Here is a 17,582-nt window from a genome sequence, read left to right as displayed (position 1 = left end):
TTCTATTTTCTGCGTAACAGCGGTCTCCATGTCACCTCAAGATGTTTTTCTTGAAGTAATTACTTCAACACATACTTCGAAGTATCTGCTCTGAACGTTACTGTCATAATTCGCTTCATTCACAATGCACTGTGCAGAAAAGCCTAATTTATGGCATCCTCGAGTGTCTATCGCTTTTCTTTCCTAAGTCCCATAGTACAGAAACTGAATGATCGTCTGGAACATTTGAATTTCAGCTTTCTACACATAATCTAAATAAAAGTTCTCGTACCTACTATCTAGAACTAGAAAGAAATCCTTTGAGATTTGGCAGTATACATATCTATTTTTATGATTATATTGGTTTTATCCAAAGTAACGAGTTTCAGTGATTTCCACAAGTAAATATTGAAATCGACATTGAAAATAGCCTTAATTTTCCAGGGGATTCGTTCCCAACTTTGTACGTATACTATTATGTTGTCCGAAAAGTTTCTTTCGTTTTAAAAGGAAATACTAGACGCACAATGTTTTTTGTTTTATATTAGTTTATTGAATTATGCACGAATATAATAATAGAAATAGAACAAAATGGATCACACTTAATTCAATAAAATAATATAAAACAGAAATTCTTGTTCATCTATTATCACCTTATGAAACGAAAGAAACTTCTCGGACAACCTAATAGAACTCAAATCATATATAGCATCCACCAATAAGCCTAACGAAGAAAACGTATTGTCATCAAGTAATTGAAACTAAATTTTCAGCATTCGTATATCGACTTTAGTCATTTCAACTACAGCACGATTGAAAATCGGTCTTTTGGTTACTGTTTGCTGATAGATTCAAGTCGAAACGTTATATCGTAACGTTTCTAAAGAAAGAAAAATCGAGCACGATATCCGCAATAGAAAGTTTTCTATAGTTTCGACGAATTTATCAACAAGAAAGGGGAACTGTTTGGAAGGACGAGCATACAGGAAACTGTATTTTAAAAGTTCCACGGAGTAGGATATAGAGCATAACGTTCGTGGGATAAAGAATATTGAGATTCGCGGATCAACTTCGAAATGGCTTTTTCTGAACACACTGTGGAATTAATCACGAATCTTCTTAGTTTCAAGAGTTGTGCAACTGCCCTTGTATATATAAATCAAACTGATCAGTTCTACTGAGATTGAGATTGTTCGATTTCTGAAAAATTGAAAACTAATCGTCAGACTGAAAATATTTAAGCATTTATCACAATTGCGGGTTTTTATCTAATTTTATATTTTTATCAACGTAACTTGAGAAATGGAACCTATATACATAAAAATTTAATTCATCCATTAAATTTTATAATATATATCTCAGTAGTCATACTTTTTATATTTTTGTATATTATGTTTTTTTGAATTTCTCATAAATACATAAATGTGTATAATTACATATACACAAATCTACAAGAATGTGAAAAGAAACAAAAGCGAATTAAAAAAGAAATGTTTTGCAATATCGAACTAATCTATCAAGAATTTCCAAGTGAGCTATTTGAAATTCCAGCGAAACCGCAAAAGCGAAAGAAACAGCAACGTAATCTTAACCACGTGAAACATAGTTTCGCGTCGAAATTTCGACGAATCTGTGGAGAATGAGCGTCTCGCGTGACGCAAGGGTGCATTATTATCACCCGTTAATGTATTAGGAGCGTTAGCTAATGGCGGTAATGGCGAGGGCCGCGAAGACAGGGCGTCTTCCAAGTGCCTTTTCTTGTTCCGTGCTCGATATTTTGTCCACGTGCTGCGAGCCTGACTTTGTCGAATCGCTACCGACGATAGGTGTCTTTAATCGACGAAAACGTAAGAGGATCGACGCTTAAGCTGGAATTAAGAGTCGAGACGCGTGCTCTTGTCTCGGGTGCAACACGTGACGAGAATTCACGAGTAGTTTCCCTGGTTTCGTACAGTCCTCGCATCATTTTGTATCGGAAAGGGATGTAACGTATACGAATGCTCGCTAGATTGCATGAACATACGGTGTACCCCTGAATACAAGTTTTAGGGCATACGCTGGTTTCGATAAAACTTTAATATTTAGCATTCATCATGTATTTTTATTTATTTTCGTTTGTATTTGTTCTATTTTCATAAAATTTGGTAAGTGAAGTTAATTATATCTTTTCTATGGTTTTCACATTTTTCCAAATTTTTTGAAGTCACGACTTCTTTTCATAACAGCTAAATAACCCGTGATTTCCCATTTTAATTGTACGTTGCAATGGATTCTAAATCACTGTCTTGCATTTATCAAAAAAATTCTTCGTAACTAATACTGATTAATTTGCCTCAGAATCAAACATTTATACATCTAAATCAACGAGGAAAGTAAGACACGTACTGTTTTTACATAAATCAGGTTAATTCCACGAAAATAGTTATTTAATTACTCGGTGACATCGCGCGAAAAGTCGATAAGCTGTTCTCGCGTAGTATGCAATTAATTCTTGCTTTAAAGAGAAAGAAGTTACCATACACAATTTTACTTAGCATCGCGTTAGAGTATATATATTGTATATTAGGATTATAATCACATTTCCTTCAAAACTGGAAAAATTTAAGTATTCGTAAAAAGATATGATGAAATAGAAAGTAAGTATCCGACATGTAAGATGCAAATATTAAACATTCTATTAAATACCGTACGCAATTTAAAATTCATCGTTTATATCAAATATTGAAGTTGCATTAAAAATAAAAAATATTCTATCTTTCTCGAGTGGGAGTGTAAAAAATAACGGAGGGGATCATAAGACAAGGGGTTAAAAAATCTTGGGTATCTCATGTTTAAATATATTGACGTCATATTTAAATCCCCACCATAATTCAAATTTTTCTCAACGATTGAAAAGAAGATCTTGGTAAAAACTCACCGATTTTTCGTCGTTGCCTGGAAAAGCCCGGCGTAGCAATCATCACGCAGTTCGCGGAGAAAATCTCAGCGTCTACTATTCTGGAACAAAGATCGTTCTCCTATTAAACGTCAATTAGAAATTAGAAATTGTTGGAATGGCCGTCGAATGAAAACAAATGGTCGACTTGTCGCATTTAAAGAAGCATCGAAGCGCAACAGCGACCGTGGTCCGTGCTGCTGTGTAAACTTTGGCACGTGTTGCACCGGAACTTCGTAGCGTTTAACGGTCCGATAAAATCTCAATTATAGTCGCTAGCGTGTCCTATGAGCTGTTGGCGATCGTGCACGTCGCGCCACACGGTCAACGAACAGACATGATTGCAATATACCGCTTCCCAGTCGACTTTATTCCCTTTCGAGCTAAAAAAATTACTCATTCCTAGTCCTGATATTTCACTACATATCAATAAACATCACGTCACTGTTAAATGTTCTACATTGAACTATTGAATTTAAGACCTATCCCTCTGAATCATTTTCGTTTTTCGTTATTATCTGTTTATCTTAAGAAACATTTTTGAAGGTTTCACAATAGCGAGAGAAATGTTGTGTAATTTCATGGAACATATTCGCCAGTCATATAGGATTAAGTGTCGTTCAACGGCAGTTGACTTCTGTCAAGTTTATGTGCCGTTAACTTAGCCTTAGTACCGGTGCTTCCAGATTCGAAATATACGACTGGACGCAAAGTAGTAGTAGTACGTAAACCTTTGACATGAGTGTTCTATTGTTCCCAAGAGTTCAGAATAATAGGTACAAATTATTAGATAAATGCTCTATGCGCCTTTAAAACTGTCAAGAGTTACCGAGGTTTAAGTGAGTTATAACATATCTTAGCACTGTACTCATTGTGAATATCAATTCACACGAAACTACACATACTATTACAACTCCTTCGATCATTTCTCTCACATAATATGAAAAAGAATTGGAATAATCACCTAAAATATTCTAACTCTTTAAAAATAGTTTAAGACCCATAATCCTGTGACATACCTATATGCGCCATTCCAATCCCTACACCGACGTCCAATAGATGTTACGACCGTTCGCGAAGAGACGCGATCGGGAGAAAAACACGTCAGCGAGAAGAGTAAATTCTCGCTACGATTCTGATATTCGACGCCGCGAATCAGCCGTTCCTCTGTTTCGATTAGGGTAACAGAAGTAGTTCAAATGATTGTAACACTGAATTAACAGGATTAATATAAACTTGTATATTTAACAATATTTAAAATTGTAATGAACACGTCACAAATGATTTAACGATGAGACAATTAGTTTGTTACTGTAATTCGACCCGATTTTATGATATTTCTCGATATATTCGTTTGACTGAGCGACCTCGATTTTATTACTCCGAACCACTCGATGCATTCGGTTTGAATCCTCATTTGCCACTGACTGCCCTTCGATTTTGTCCTTTGTCTTCTCTGGGAGACGACCCCCACCACGCTCGGGTTTCGCAACCGTTCGCGCCTATGATCACGTATGCCACCTTTTTTGTGCAGATAAAATAACGGACCGAAGGCGAATCGATGTTTCCAGAACTCGCTGCTTGACAACAACTATGCGTTTATCGCTACTTTATGTATACCTCGACGGTCATGTAAGACGATCTGTCTGCGACACTGTAGTACCAAGGGAGACGGTTAGGAACACGGCCTATAGTGAGGCTCGAGGCGTAACAGCAGATTTGGCGAATCCAAGTCTGAGATTATATATAATTTTAACATGAGCAACACAAATATTTTTTTGTCTTGACTTTTGTCAATTCGTTTCAATGCATGTAACTCAAAGTCTGTAATTTACATCAAATTTTACTAAAAATAACTACTAAAAATAAGAGATATCTCAATAATTTCAAACAGAGATATACAGATATACAATTTTATACAGAACAAAAAAAGAACAGAAGAAGATTTCGAAATTTATCTCTGAGAATATATCCTATTCATAGAATACAAGATAAACATCGATGTAATAGATTATAATATATTGGAATAAAGATATCGTTAACGGTAGTGTAATTAACGGGAGTGGAACTTGATGTAACTCCTGCGAAAATGCAGCAGGCTTATCCATCGATAAAATCTCAATTAGAGGCCGCGACGTAATAGGAAGCAAGGTGTTCGTGAATCGATGCGAAAGCGACATAATCGTCGGACAGATAGTTGGGGAAAACAAGGTAACAGGCTTAGAAAAGGGCAATTACCCCGCGAGCGCATTGGTTAATGGCACGGCCGTTGCAATTTTCCACAATAAACCAGGATATCAGACAGGAAATTTAAGCCTTTATGTAAAGATACCACGTTGAATCTGCCCCGAGTTTATCTCGCCAGCGTTCGATAGCTATGGTCCAAGGGGCCATTTTCTTCGTATTCGCCAGCGGTGCCTGTTTTCGATAGCATTTCCAGAATGGTCTATGGTTTCGACAGTTGTACCGGAATGTGCGTGTCTAAACGGTGTCTGTATAGTTGCGCCTTCATGTTCGCTGGAAATCGACGTGCGAGAAAAATAATGAAACGAATAGAATCCTATGCAATTGCTTCTTTTTTAATCCTGGATATTTTTTGCACGAAGTGTACTGTTACTCATGATTGTTGCAAATTACAATTCTTTATGAGTTTTTTTTTTGTCATAGATGGGTAACTCTTCATATTTTCTTTTTCTACAGTAAAATGATACGATGAGAGATTTTTCGGTAATGTTTGTGAAGACGAGGTTCTAACGATTTCCTTGCGTTTGGTAATCTTCGAAGTCGCACATTTGGCGACCAACATGAGCGGACACAACTTTTGGAAGAGATGGAAAGAACTTTTGCAGTGATTATAGCCAGTTTGAGAATCTCGCATGGAAGATGTTATCATATCCAAGAACTATGAATACGTCCCTGCTCTGCCTAAATGACTGGTCTAACAACTGTAACATCTGTACTATGTACATTCTTTCCAATGATTGTCTTGAAGTCGATATCTTCTATAACGAATAAACACGTTAATTCATTAAGTTCGCAGAACTTCTCCGCTTCTGTTGGCAAACTTGCATGCAATAGAATTGTTTATAGCCATCCGGTAGTGGTATTGAGCAGTAGATACAATTCTCAATCTATAACCCTTAGCCAACTGTACATTAACTAAATTGAAACTCAAACTCTATCTGGTCAAACCATTAGAAACTTTCATTTGTTATCACTTTCACAAAGATGAACTTCTTCACCACATCTAACCACTACCTTCCATGTAAAAAAATCTTTTCAAGCAATATATAAATGAAACAGACTCGCCTTACGAATACTGCCACTGTCACATTTACAACTCTATTTCTAACAATGCACATAAAAGAAAATCGGTGACTGTGATTCGTGTAACTCTTTTTCTTATAAAACCTAGCAAATTACAAATACGTGACGTTATCAAAATTAAGATATTAACAATAGAACTACCGATAGTTAACACGAAGCTATTTTCACCAAAACCAGTGAAAATGACTGGTCTTTAAAAAAATACGTAATAATAGAATATTTTTGTATTTATTTATTTATTTTGTATTTATTTGATTTATTACTTTCTTACAGAAGGAATTGCATGTTATGTAGTACATTCTTGGTATTATTAATCCATCTAGGACTATGATCTCTAAACGAGGGTTGACACATTTATAAAATTATAAAATCAGTCATTGTGGCTGGTGTGGTATTTGTAGTGTTAACATCTAGCGATCGATCCGGAATTTTCCTGATAACTGATATCATCATATTAAATGATACGCAGTAAAAATTTTAAAAACGTGTGGGAAATTATACAAAACGAGAAAACTGTTTAATTGGTGTTTGATAAATAGATTGCAGTCATTTTGACTGATATTGGTATAAGTAGCCTTGATAGAAAATTATTTTCAGTTTGAATACATAAAAAACAAAATAAAATTCATTATATTATTCTTTTAGCTATTGTTGTGGAAGCCATTACACATCATTGCGGAAAAAAATATAACATAAAGTAGGAATTTTAAAATAAAATTATAAAACCAGTCAATTTGATTGGTGTAGTTTTAGTGTTAATTGCATTAATAAAAAAAATCCTTTCGGCCATTTCTCACATCAAAATGTCAGGTTCCCAAAAGGTATACTTAATCTTCGCTTAAACACTTTTGTTTGGATCTCCAAATTCAGGTATTCAAGTGCCTCATAACGGACAATCCAGATTCGCGGAGTAGCCACGAAGATGAACGCACGCACGCCAGCCAGGAAGGAAGGAAGGACAATTTCCCTAAAATGTTACTGTGACGTATTGGCGGTGCGAAACCGGTCCCTTTTAGGTTGGTTGCTGGTATTTCGAGACATGAAAGACAGCCTAGATTGAATACTAAAAGAGACGGAATTGAAGTTTTGGCAAATTGACGTAGCTATCAGGCATCACTGCTTGCAGAGAATTTTGATAAAAGGTTAAATGAAATTACATGTCGAATATTATATATACAGGGTGGTTGGTAACTGGTGGTACAAGCGGAAAGGGGGTGATTCTATGCGAAACAAGAAGTCGAAAATATAGAATAAAAATTTTTTTTTAATTCTTTTTTTTTTTAATTTTTCCACCGAGAAAACGATCTACAGTGAGGTCCGTTATAACGTACCGCACGCGTACCGAGCAAAAATTCAAAGTCGATTTTCTCGAAAACAAAGCCTCAAACGAAAAATTTTTATTCTATATTTTCGACTTCCTCTTTCGCGTACAATCACCCCCTTTCCACTTGTACCACCAGTTACCAACCACCCTGTGTATATATCATACATATACGTATATTTGGGAATGGAATAGTTCAACCATGAAAATAAACAAGAATAGAGTTTGAATCTTTTTATAATAGAAAATTATTAAGAAACTAAAATATCAAAAGACTGCAGTTTATTAGAAGTAGCTAAAGTAAAATTGAATAAGAAATGTAAATGTACCTTACTCTGATACCTCAGAATGAAAAAAGACGGTAAAGAAATAAGCAAGAGATTAATAGAAAGACATAATTGCAAAGAGAAAAATACCACAGAAAGTAATTTAGATAAGAGCATAATTCTCTAGCATTTAGCTCGCATGAATACGTAATTTGAAATTATCTTTAAACCTGCATAAATTAAATATACGATTTTACCACAGCTCCAAAAAATCAAGTACACTTTTAAATCGACTGGAATCGCGATCACTATGATCAGAAACTCTGACGAACGTTCAAACTTAAATGACCGTCCATGTACACCAACTCACCCTATTCTTCGAACTACCGTTGAAACCTTTAATTTTCTCAATCCAATCTTCATCCTTTCTATTTCCTGTTCTTAATTCCATATTATTTCACGATTCGACGAGTGATAACGCTGCAAATTTCACAACTTCATCTTCGAAGAAACATTCGTACTCAGAGATAAGATCTAAAACGGGAAATCCAAGAACGGGATGCTTCAAGCAAACATTTCTGGTCATTATCAGATCGTTTGCGACAACTCGTCGGAGGAAACATCGATATTTGCCGCAGCACTTCAACAGTCGTTCCATTTAAAATCCGTTTCATAAAAGGTACAATTTTTTGTTTCACGGTTGTTTCACGAATAAATTTTGAATCTACGCGTCGTTTGCGTCGGGCCAACTCGTTGCTGGAATTATCGTCACGGAAATCCGTGTGTGGAAGTAATTACTCTCTCCTTCGAGTTGAACCTCGGAGCACAAGCAATTAATCATCGCAGCTGCTTATCATAATTATTCGGACCAAATTTGCATCGGAAAGCCCGCGAATTTTCAGAAGTCAAGGTTCATTCGACGCCCTTAAGTTTTCAAGGGAACTGGGATCAGCATGATATATTATTAACTGGTGTGCTTTTGTTATTACCATGCGTCTTTCGCGATTATTCCTGTGAATAATACGAGTATATGATTCTTTAAAAACTCATTGTCTTGCACTATGAGCTATTTATTACTAAAAATTTGAAACCATTACGTACTTATTGCGTAGAAGCAAAGAATTTGAAAGGAAAAATATAATAATGCGATAGATTTTGCTAAAAAGCAATGCAGATGGCTAAATGATCAGACCTGTGTATTCATAAGTTATATTTACCCTATTTGTTCCCAGCCGCCAAGAGGAGACTAAACACGTGTCCAAACTATAAACATATCCATCAATATAAAATGCATTAATATTAGCTATTTTTCATTTCAGATAATTTCAGATAGTAAAAACTTTTAATAATCTTAAGAAATCAAACGTTTCATCTATAACACTATGATTCTACGAGTGATATCGCTGTAACTAAAAAAATGAATTCGCCCTCGACCTTACCAGCAAACTTCTTTTCACCAGACATCTATTACCAAAATTAACGCGTCCAGTCGGCTGTCAATAAATCCAACGAGGTAAATTTGAAAATATGTGGAACAAAAGTGAAATGCAAAAGGGGGTAAAAACGATCCACTGGGACCATAAGGCCAATAAAGCTAATAACGATAATCGCCTGTTAAGTCAGAGCGTGTAGTAACAGTGTGTCAGATACATATTATCTCTAATTTTTCGATGCACACACTTATTATCGTTCGACGTGCCGGCTTGGGACAGATAACGCTGGACTGGACGATAATTACGGGCGCGTGTGTTTAGGGAGGTCCATAGAAATCGATGTAATTATTCTTCGTGTCACATTTTTCTCATGATGCACGAAATGCTCACGTACCGCGCGAGATACGGTAAAACACGCGCGCGTTTCCACTGACGAGAGAGATACGAACAAGAATTCGAGAGCGTTCACGGTCGGGTTAATCGGTGCGAATTACGTGCAAGAGGGAAAAAGGTAGCGGAACGAGTGCCGCGTGTTCGAAAAGTTATTCGGTATACAGATAGCGCGTGGAATTTATTTCTGCTTTGTTGAGAGCGATGCATTTCGAGAATTTTTTCGTTTTTTCACAGATAATATTATCTTTGCCATTCATTTCTGATAACGTAATCCCTTCCTCGTTTCCTATATTTATCTGGTATTGTATGATTTAAACGAGAGTATGTTTAAATTTCCAACTAGATTAAGTAATGGGGAACCAAAAGCGACCTCTGCGTTGCACCTACGATTCCGGCGAGATTTTATTTCAATTTATTGCCCTCGATGGGATTGCCCGTGAACTCGAGATTTTAAATTAATCGTATTTCACGAAAAAATGTAACGTCCCAAGAATCCTTTCAACGTATATCGTATTTAAATATATCGTGTTATGAACAAAGTACGGAATTTAAATAAATCGCGTTTTCATTGGCCAACATCAAAATTGTTTAATTTTTTTAATATTAACATGTTATAGATTTTTACTTCATTTTCTTGTTTCGTGTGTTTGTGCTGCATATTAATTTTATACGAAATATATGATTACGGTAAATAACTCTACTTGTAACTTCTTTATGATGTATACATTTTCAAATTGATTTCAAATTATACCAGTAGTGCCTCTTGGTTCAATGTACATTTTTAATTAATTTTCTTGTTTCGTGTGTTTGTACTGCATATTAATTTTATACGAAATATATGATTGCGATAAATAACTCTACTTGTAACTTCTTTATGATGTATACAATTTCAAATTGATTTCGAATTTTATCAACAGGTACAATATAGTAGTAGTGCCTTTTGGTACAATGTTAATGGAATTTCAAAAAGTTTATAACACACATAACATCACTATATGCATGCATCATGTATTTAGATACATATTACACTAAGAATTAGTTTATATATGTCAACTGAAATTTCTTTTCAAGTTTCAAGTTTCAAGTTTCACTGTACTGTAGATGGCAGATTCTGATTTCAATCACCATTGAATGATTCGATCAGTAACGCCATTTCCAACAACAATACGTAAAACGACTTCTATCTCGAGATCCTTGGGTAAAAAGCTGCCGCAAAACGAACCGATAGTCCTACCGATAAGAAGCATCGATAAAGAATTCATTTCACCAATGCGGCGTGTCTCCATTGCGATTCGATAGACGTGTGTATGGCTCGACGCGAACGAGTCGGTGACATTCGCGATAATCGAAAGCCAAACTTGCTCTTGGAGGAATCGATCGACGATCGATCTTCGTCCCTAGAATTCCCATTAAACTTCTATAGAACTACAAGTGCGTCGATTTCCTTTCTATTTTCCTTTCCTCCTTTCGTTCACAATTCGATTTAGTAGTTTCTATTCGAGCTTATTTACTTTCTTCGAAGAGATCTACTATAAACTTGAAGCTAATTGTTCTTTCACATTTAAAAATGAACAGCGAAAAAGAAAGAGGAAGTGGAAAGGAGGAAGGGAAAGAAAATTAGAGGAAACTCGCTGGAAATTGCGTGGTTTTCCCCTAATCCCACGCTTGTCCACTATTTTACTTTGGATAAAGGTGAATGTATATATACATTCAGCTTAAACCACGGCGTTAGCAGCATACCAAATTAAAACATAAAATAACAAAGAAGTAAGAAACAACTAAGTATGTAAAACGTAGGAGAATATTCTACTTAAAAAACGAATTTGTTACAATGTTTGCTTTTAAGAGTCAAATTCGGATAATAAGCTAAATTATTCATTCTTCAGCAATAGCTTTCGAATATTTGCGTGAGTTCACGGGGGAACGAGAAATGCAAACGACCAAGCCAAGGTAATATTCACGTCCCACTTTTCAGAGCAAGCAAAAGTAACAAGAAGAGTAGCGAGAGGGAAAATGTAGACCGTACCTTTCCGAAAATCAAGACCTTGTTATTGTATTTTCTGCTGTATAACGAACACTTAACCTTTCGGCCTGGCCAACAACGATAAGACGAAGAAACGAGAAGAGCACCAGCTTCGTGCAACAGCCTGCCGAAAATCTGCTTTCCAATAAGCGACACAGTATAGAATGTTGCCCAACGAATTTTGCCATCCTGATTTCTGATGCAATTCTATGCAAAACAAGTGGCCCCTCTGCCATCGAATCTTTTGTATCTCGGTAATTGCGCTATAAGCAGATTGAAAACTTGCGCGAGCAAACTTCTTAAGTAGGTATTACGAGCTAAATGTTTCGTACCGATGATATTGTCAAGAGCTGAAGGATCTTGGAGCATCGTGGAAGCTCGTAGATGGTACAAGACACAGAGTTCAGAAAAAAGATGTTTCAGGATCATATTATTTTTTAAGTGTATAGTACGGAACAAGATACGCTATTGAATGTTCTGATATGTTAGGACTGACGATGAGACCCATTTAATACAATCCAAATTTGTCAGGTATAATGTACATTATGAAAATAAAATCATAGAATGTCTGGTTTATACAATAGCTGATGAAAGTATTCCAACACTCGTAGAAATCTTTTATGAATATATTATGTATGTTATACCAAATATTTTGAAATCTCAGTAGCACCAATGAGATCTGACTATCATCGTTGTGTTGGTGAAGCTTAGTTATCAGTTTTTTTTATGGTGAATGTCCAAATACTTTTGTGAACCACTGTGTGTGTAAATTATTCTACTTAAACTTCGTGGTGGCAGTGTTCCTCAACATCTAAACTTTAACGAAAACGTCGCATAAAATATATTTCCAAATAGTTTCAATAAAATCATGACAGCACAGAGTCGTTGAAGGCCAGAGAAGGAAAAATGAAACTTTGCAATAAACGAGGGGTCGAACTGTTGGAGAAGCAATGTGCCATGTCCAATTGGTCGGCGTTTCTCGGAAACGCGGTGTTCCTTTGGTCCGTTTTCAATTTCGTCGCCCTCGTTGGATACTGCAACCGCATTTTGTAAGTTGTAAGTCACTCGAAACCGATCACCACCGAACTTCGACCAGTCCGACATATTTTTTTTTTTTTCCTCCATCTGGAAACTTCAATTTCGTACCAAACGTGCATTCGTCTTCGAAGAAAATCCTTGATGCTACTGTACCTTGACAGGTCCTAATTTCGAAATTCTTGAATATCATAAACAATTACATGAAGCGAGAATGATAAAATTTATCGATTAAAACAGGATACAAATGGTTGAAGGTGTTGTATAGTTAACAAATCGATATCGAACTGGGAGAAATGGAAGATATTATACTTGGTGACGGTGGGGAACTCGTCGTGTTCAGGGACACACGTAGCAAAAATTTTTCCAATAAATGGAGCCACGATACTGCCAGGAAAGCAATTTCTGACTGCCATTTCTCGCGCTGTTCCATGTGGTCGCATGCATCACGAAGTTCAGATTCGAATTATCTTCGATCCATTCTGGAAGTCATCTAATACGCAGGAGTATCATCTTGTCTGACCTGCCTGTCCTCAATATGATTGATAAGTGTTTGAATTATAAATAGAATATACACAATTATTAGAAGCAGTGTTGATAGACTTTTACTCTACTTAGAAGGAATTTATTTAGATTGTTTGACCATGAGCGGAATTATTTATGATCACAATACTTTTTATTGGATTTTATTGGAGTTACATTATTCTCTTTATCATAAAAACTACAAAATACAAAGAAAACTGAAGTATTCTAATATTGAATGACTTAATCCACATTGTTACGAAAGAGTTGTGATTATATTGTGAGTCATATTTCCCCGAACACAATTAACGAGCTGGTATCTAAATGTTATAAGAAATACTTCGCTTCCGATATTCTTTATTGTATTATATCCATTTTATGTACACATATCTATGCATTTTTACATTCACGAACCATGGTCCAACGATATCTATTGAGACTTAAATAAATTTTAATTTTTGTATTATAATACCTGCTTGTAAATTAATTAAAATAAATGACTGTTAAATTGACTGTTAAATCAAGGAATTCTTACAATATTTGAAATTACCAGAATCTTATTGAATTTCCTCCGCAAATTAATGAATCTCATCACGAATGATAAAACTGCAATTAAAATTAACAAAGGATAATATAAAAAGAGATTAAAACTAACAAGTTCAGTGTATATTATAGGTAGATTATAGGGAAAAGGCAGAAGGATCGTTTTGTGATACATCGATTCTGGGGAAAGCACCTCGCGAGTACGCTTACTCCGATACGAAACGAAGAAATTCCGATTCGGCTGTGAACGAGAATGGCGAAAGCTGTTTGCATCAATTGCTGTCATCAAATTTGCGTTATTCTTCTGGATCACGAGACCGAATGGGATCGTAAGAACGAATCCGTATTATTACGATGGTCGTCACGATGTCGCGTTACGCCAGCCAGGAGGATCTGTATATGCGTTTTGCAACCGCTGTAACGGGAATTTCTAAACAAGCATACCGTTTCAGTCGCGGATACGGGCGATACCAGAACGTGGTTCGTGCCAAACGACAGGAAAATTTCTCTCGGGATGCCGCTTTACGAGAACTGCCCGACTAAACGTATTCAGCCAGTGAAAAAGCTTCTTTCATATGGATTGAGACTTAATTTCAATTGCTGATACTTGAAATAAGGAATTAGTATTCAAAAGAGTAAGCGAAATTGTAAATATTAGAATATATAAAGAAAACAAATCCTGGACGTAAATAAACAAAGTGACAAATTGGAATTAAGTGTAAACAAACCGAGGATATAAAGAGGAGGAATTAAAATTAATTTATTATGAAATGCATGTTTCTAACATATAGACTTTGGTTCAAGAAATTTTTGTGATCACCTAGGACATTCTTAATTTTTCATCAATTGATCCAATATCTGCTATCCATCAGTAACAACAAAATTATCAAAATGACAAGTTTTATATGTTAACGAAATATATGTTAACTTTTATTGAAATTATATATTGTACATTTAGGTGCATATTGCAAAGTGGTAATTTTGGCGTTAATGGGATATGGAACGCTAAATAACGATTTCCCCTAAATTCCTGGTATCAGTGATATAGACATAAAATTCAAGTGCAACTACATAATATGGAAACGAAACAACAAGAATTATACATATTAATATATTGATAACAATCTATCCAGGAAACTGTTTTCATCAAGATATAAAAATACGCATGTTAATCGATCTTCTAATTCTTACACAGAATATCAGTGACTATTTATTTATATGATACAATGTTTCGCATGGAACAGAGTATGAAAGTAATTTGTTAAAGGATAACATAGCGAGAACAGGAGTGTCAGGAGGTCGATGTGGTGTCGCGTCGGTTTTGATCCATTCTAACGTCACCACAATGCGTGGACGGGCAAATCCACGTGTTTGTCGACCTATGTTCGACAGCTTTGACGTGTACCCGTAGGGACGCCGGTCACCGGGGGATCAAATCTGGAGATGACCAAACCGCTGTCCCACTACCATGGCCAATTCAGGATTGGCGCTATCCAATCCTGTAGGCGATCAGGTATCGATGTATACAACCGAGTTACGACGTCGATAACGTCTACGTCGTCGTATTACTCTCGAGCCAGCCACAAGATCGAGGTTCCAATACGCGCCCCAAATGAAACTCTATTCTTTATTAATCAAGATGACATTGCTTCTCGCAATTTCCTCGTAAAAGTAAAAATTAATCGTCTCCGAGACTAAAACGATCAAGCCATTAGGAGATAAAAATCTAAAACATTTGGAAGAATACAGATATGGAAGAGACAAAGCATGTGATATAAAAAAATGTTAAAAAGTTAAAACTTATGGGTTATTCTAACTTGATTACTAGATGTTATAAAGCCCCAAAACCATATTTTCTGTCTCCCTTTTTCGTTTTCTCTACTAATATATATGCCATCAAAATAATAATTACACAGCTCTTCCAATACTGTCAGCAGTATACGCGGCGCAAAAAATATCAGAAGAGGATCGAAATATGTCACGGTTCGATAAAGAAAAATAACAGCAAACATGTTACGTTGCTCAATCTATTTACCATATATTTATATATACATATGTACTCGTCAGCCCTCGAGTGTTCTACTCGAAACTTATCAATTCCATCGACCACGAATATTCACAGATTAGCCGGGACTCTTATTTTCACGTCAGCATTTAGCATTCATCAGGCGATATGCTGGAACCGAACCGACCAAAAAATTTTTCTTGTGAAGTTTCTTCATTGGGAAATTCCACTCCCTATCCTACGATTAATCTCTCCGTGGGCAGCAATTCCATCCGCGTTCGTCTGTTTACAAAAACCAATCGCACACGTCAGAGGCCTTTCACAGACCTTTATTAAAACATTGTTGGTCTGGAACGGCGATGAATAGCCATCAAAGGAGAGAAAAAGAAAGGCAGAGGGAAGAAAAAAGGGAAGCAAATTTCACGTTCGCGATCGATTACGTAGTCACTCTGAAAAGAGGTCGTGTTCCGCGCGATTAAAAAAAGAAGGGAAGCTCGCGGAAAATGCCTGACCGCTCAAAGGAAGTCAACCGCGTTTGTCCAGCCGTTTTTTAGTTCCTTCCACGTTTATAGAATATTCGCGGCTAAATATTTAACGAATCTCTTCCACTCACTAACAACTAACAAATAATACAAACGTGGTCGTTGCGCTTGTTCGTCCCGCCGTTTTCGATTAATCAAGATTACAAGAGTATCCCGCGCACGGTCCCAAACAATGAAACAGCGACGTCCCATTCATTCTCGGTTGCGTGCACCAGAGATCCCGATTTTCGTTTCCATTAATTTCGTATAATTGTAAGCGGATGAATGAAGTACCAGGGTCCATTGTTCCGCGAACGAACGAACAATACTCGTTACGCGGTTGCTCCCTGTTGCACGTCAGCGCCACGAAACCAGTCCTACTCCACTTTCGTTAGACGTCTTCAACTTACTCCTCCAGGCCGCTCACGTATGTCGTAGTCTTGAAACGATTAAACGCAGAACAAGCATCTACGATCAACACGAATGAAAAGGAGTTCTGATGGAACAGATGATTACGGGATCGAAGACCGATAAGAGATGAACACGGTAAGTTTGCTGAAATTAAAATGTTGTAACGAGACGTTCGTTTTGATATATAAAGTTTGTTCGGGAATTATCTGACCATTTTTGAGTATATTGAGAACGAATCGTGTGATTTTGATATAAGCTAGGAATTAATTAAAACAGATCTTACTTTGTATGTGTGAACAATCACACTTCAGTTGCGTTATTCAATCAGCAGTGAAATATTGAGTGAGCAAATGTATTGTGTTATTGATAGCGATAAAACGAATAGATCAACGAGTCTGTATTAAATTTTGTCTTAAAATTAAATATTCATCAACCATTCGATTGACGCATAAGGCTTGCGAGAATGATTCAATAAGTAAATTCTAACGAATTTGAAGTAACTTCACGAATGAATTCGAAACCATCCTATTGACGTTACGCTTTTCTATTATTTTCAGTAATTTCTGTGACATTTAATTACTCAGCCGATTAATCACTTCTGGAACAGAAATAGTATTAAAAGTAGTAAAGATTAAAACAAGAAAATTTTCTTAAATTTACTACGAAAAACTATTTGTTTAATTAACGCAATACCTTTGCAACCTCTAAAGGAGCGCACCCTACCATTGAAAGCTTACTTTTTATAACTGATACCTTCTCACAGAACGCATAATTGTACGTTGAACGATTGGTCGTTGAACGATTTAAAACCAAATGTTGGTGCGACAAAAATTCAAGCGTAAGCGTATCAAGCTTGAACATGCACAGA

At 36.1% G+C, this 17,582-nt stretch overlaps 1 protein-coding gene across 5 annotated transcripts in view; it reads right to left on the bottom strand.

Annotated features, from left to right (window-relative positions):
• LOC138182436 (uncharacterized) overlaps positions 1-17,582 on the bottom strand; it is a 340,068-nt gene that overhangs the window by 230,726 nt on the left and 91,760 nt on the right. For 2 of the 5 annotated variants that reach the window (XM_069118274.1, XM_069118273.1), the window contains exon 2: positions 2,897-2,976. The exons of 1 other annotated variant lie outside the window; for it this stretch is intronic. The gene's annotated coding sequence lies outside the window, so the exon portion shown is untranslated. The remainder of the gene's footprint in view (positions 1-2,896; positions 2,977-17,582) is intronic. 2 more of the 5 variants (XM_069118275.1, XM_069118276.1) reach the window with 1 other exon arrangement.

This window comes from Bombus flavifrons, chromosome 8, assembly GCF_040668555.2.
Source record: "Bombus flavifrons isolate JBK064 chromosome 8, iyBomFlav1_principal, whole genome shotgun sequence".
Taxonomy (NCBI): Eukaryota; Metazoa; Arthropoda; class Insecta; order Hymenoptera; family Apidae; genus Bombus; species Bombus flavifrons.
The sequence above is the reverse complement of the archived record's forward strand: the minus strand, read 5'-3'. Positions and strand labels throughout refer to the sequence as shown.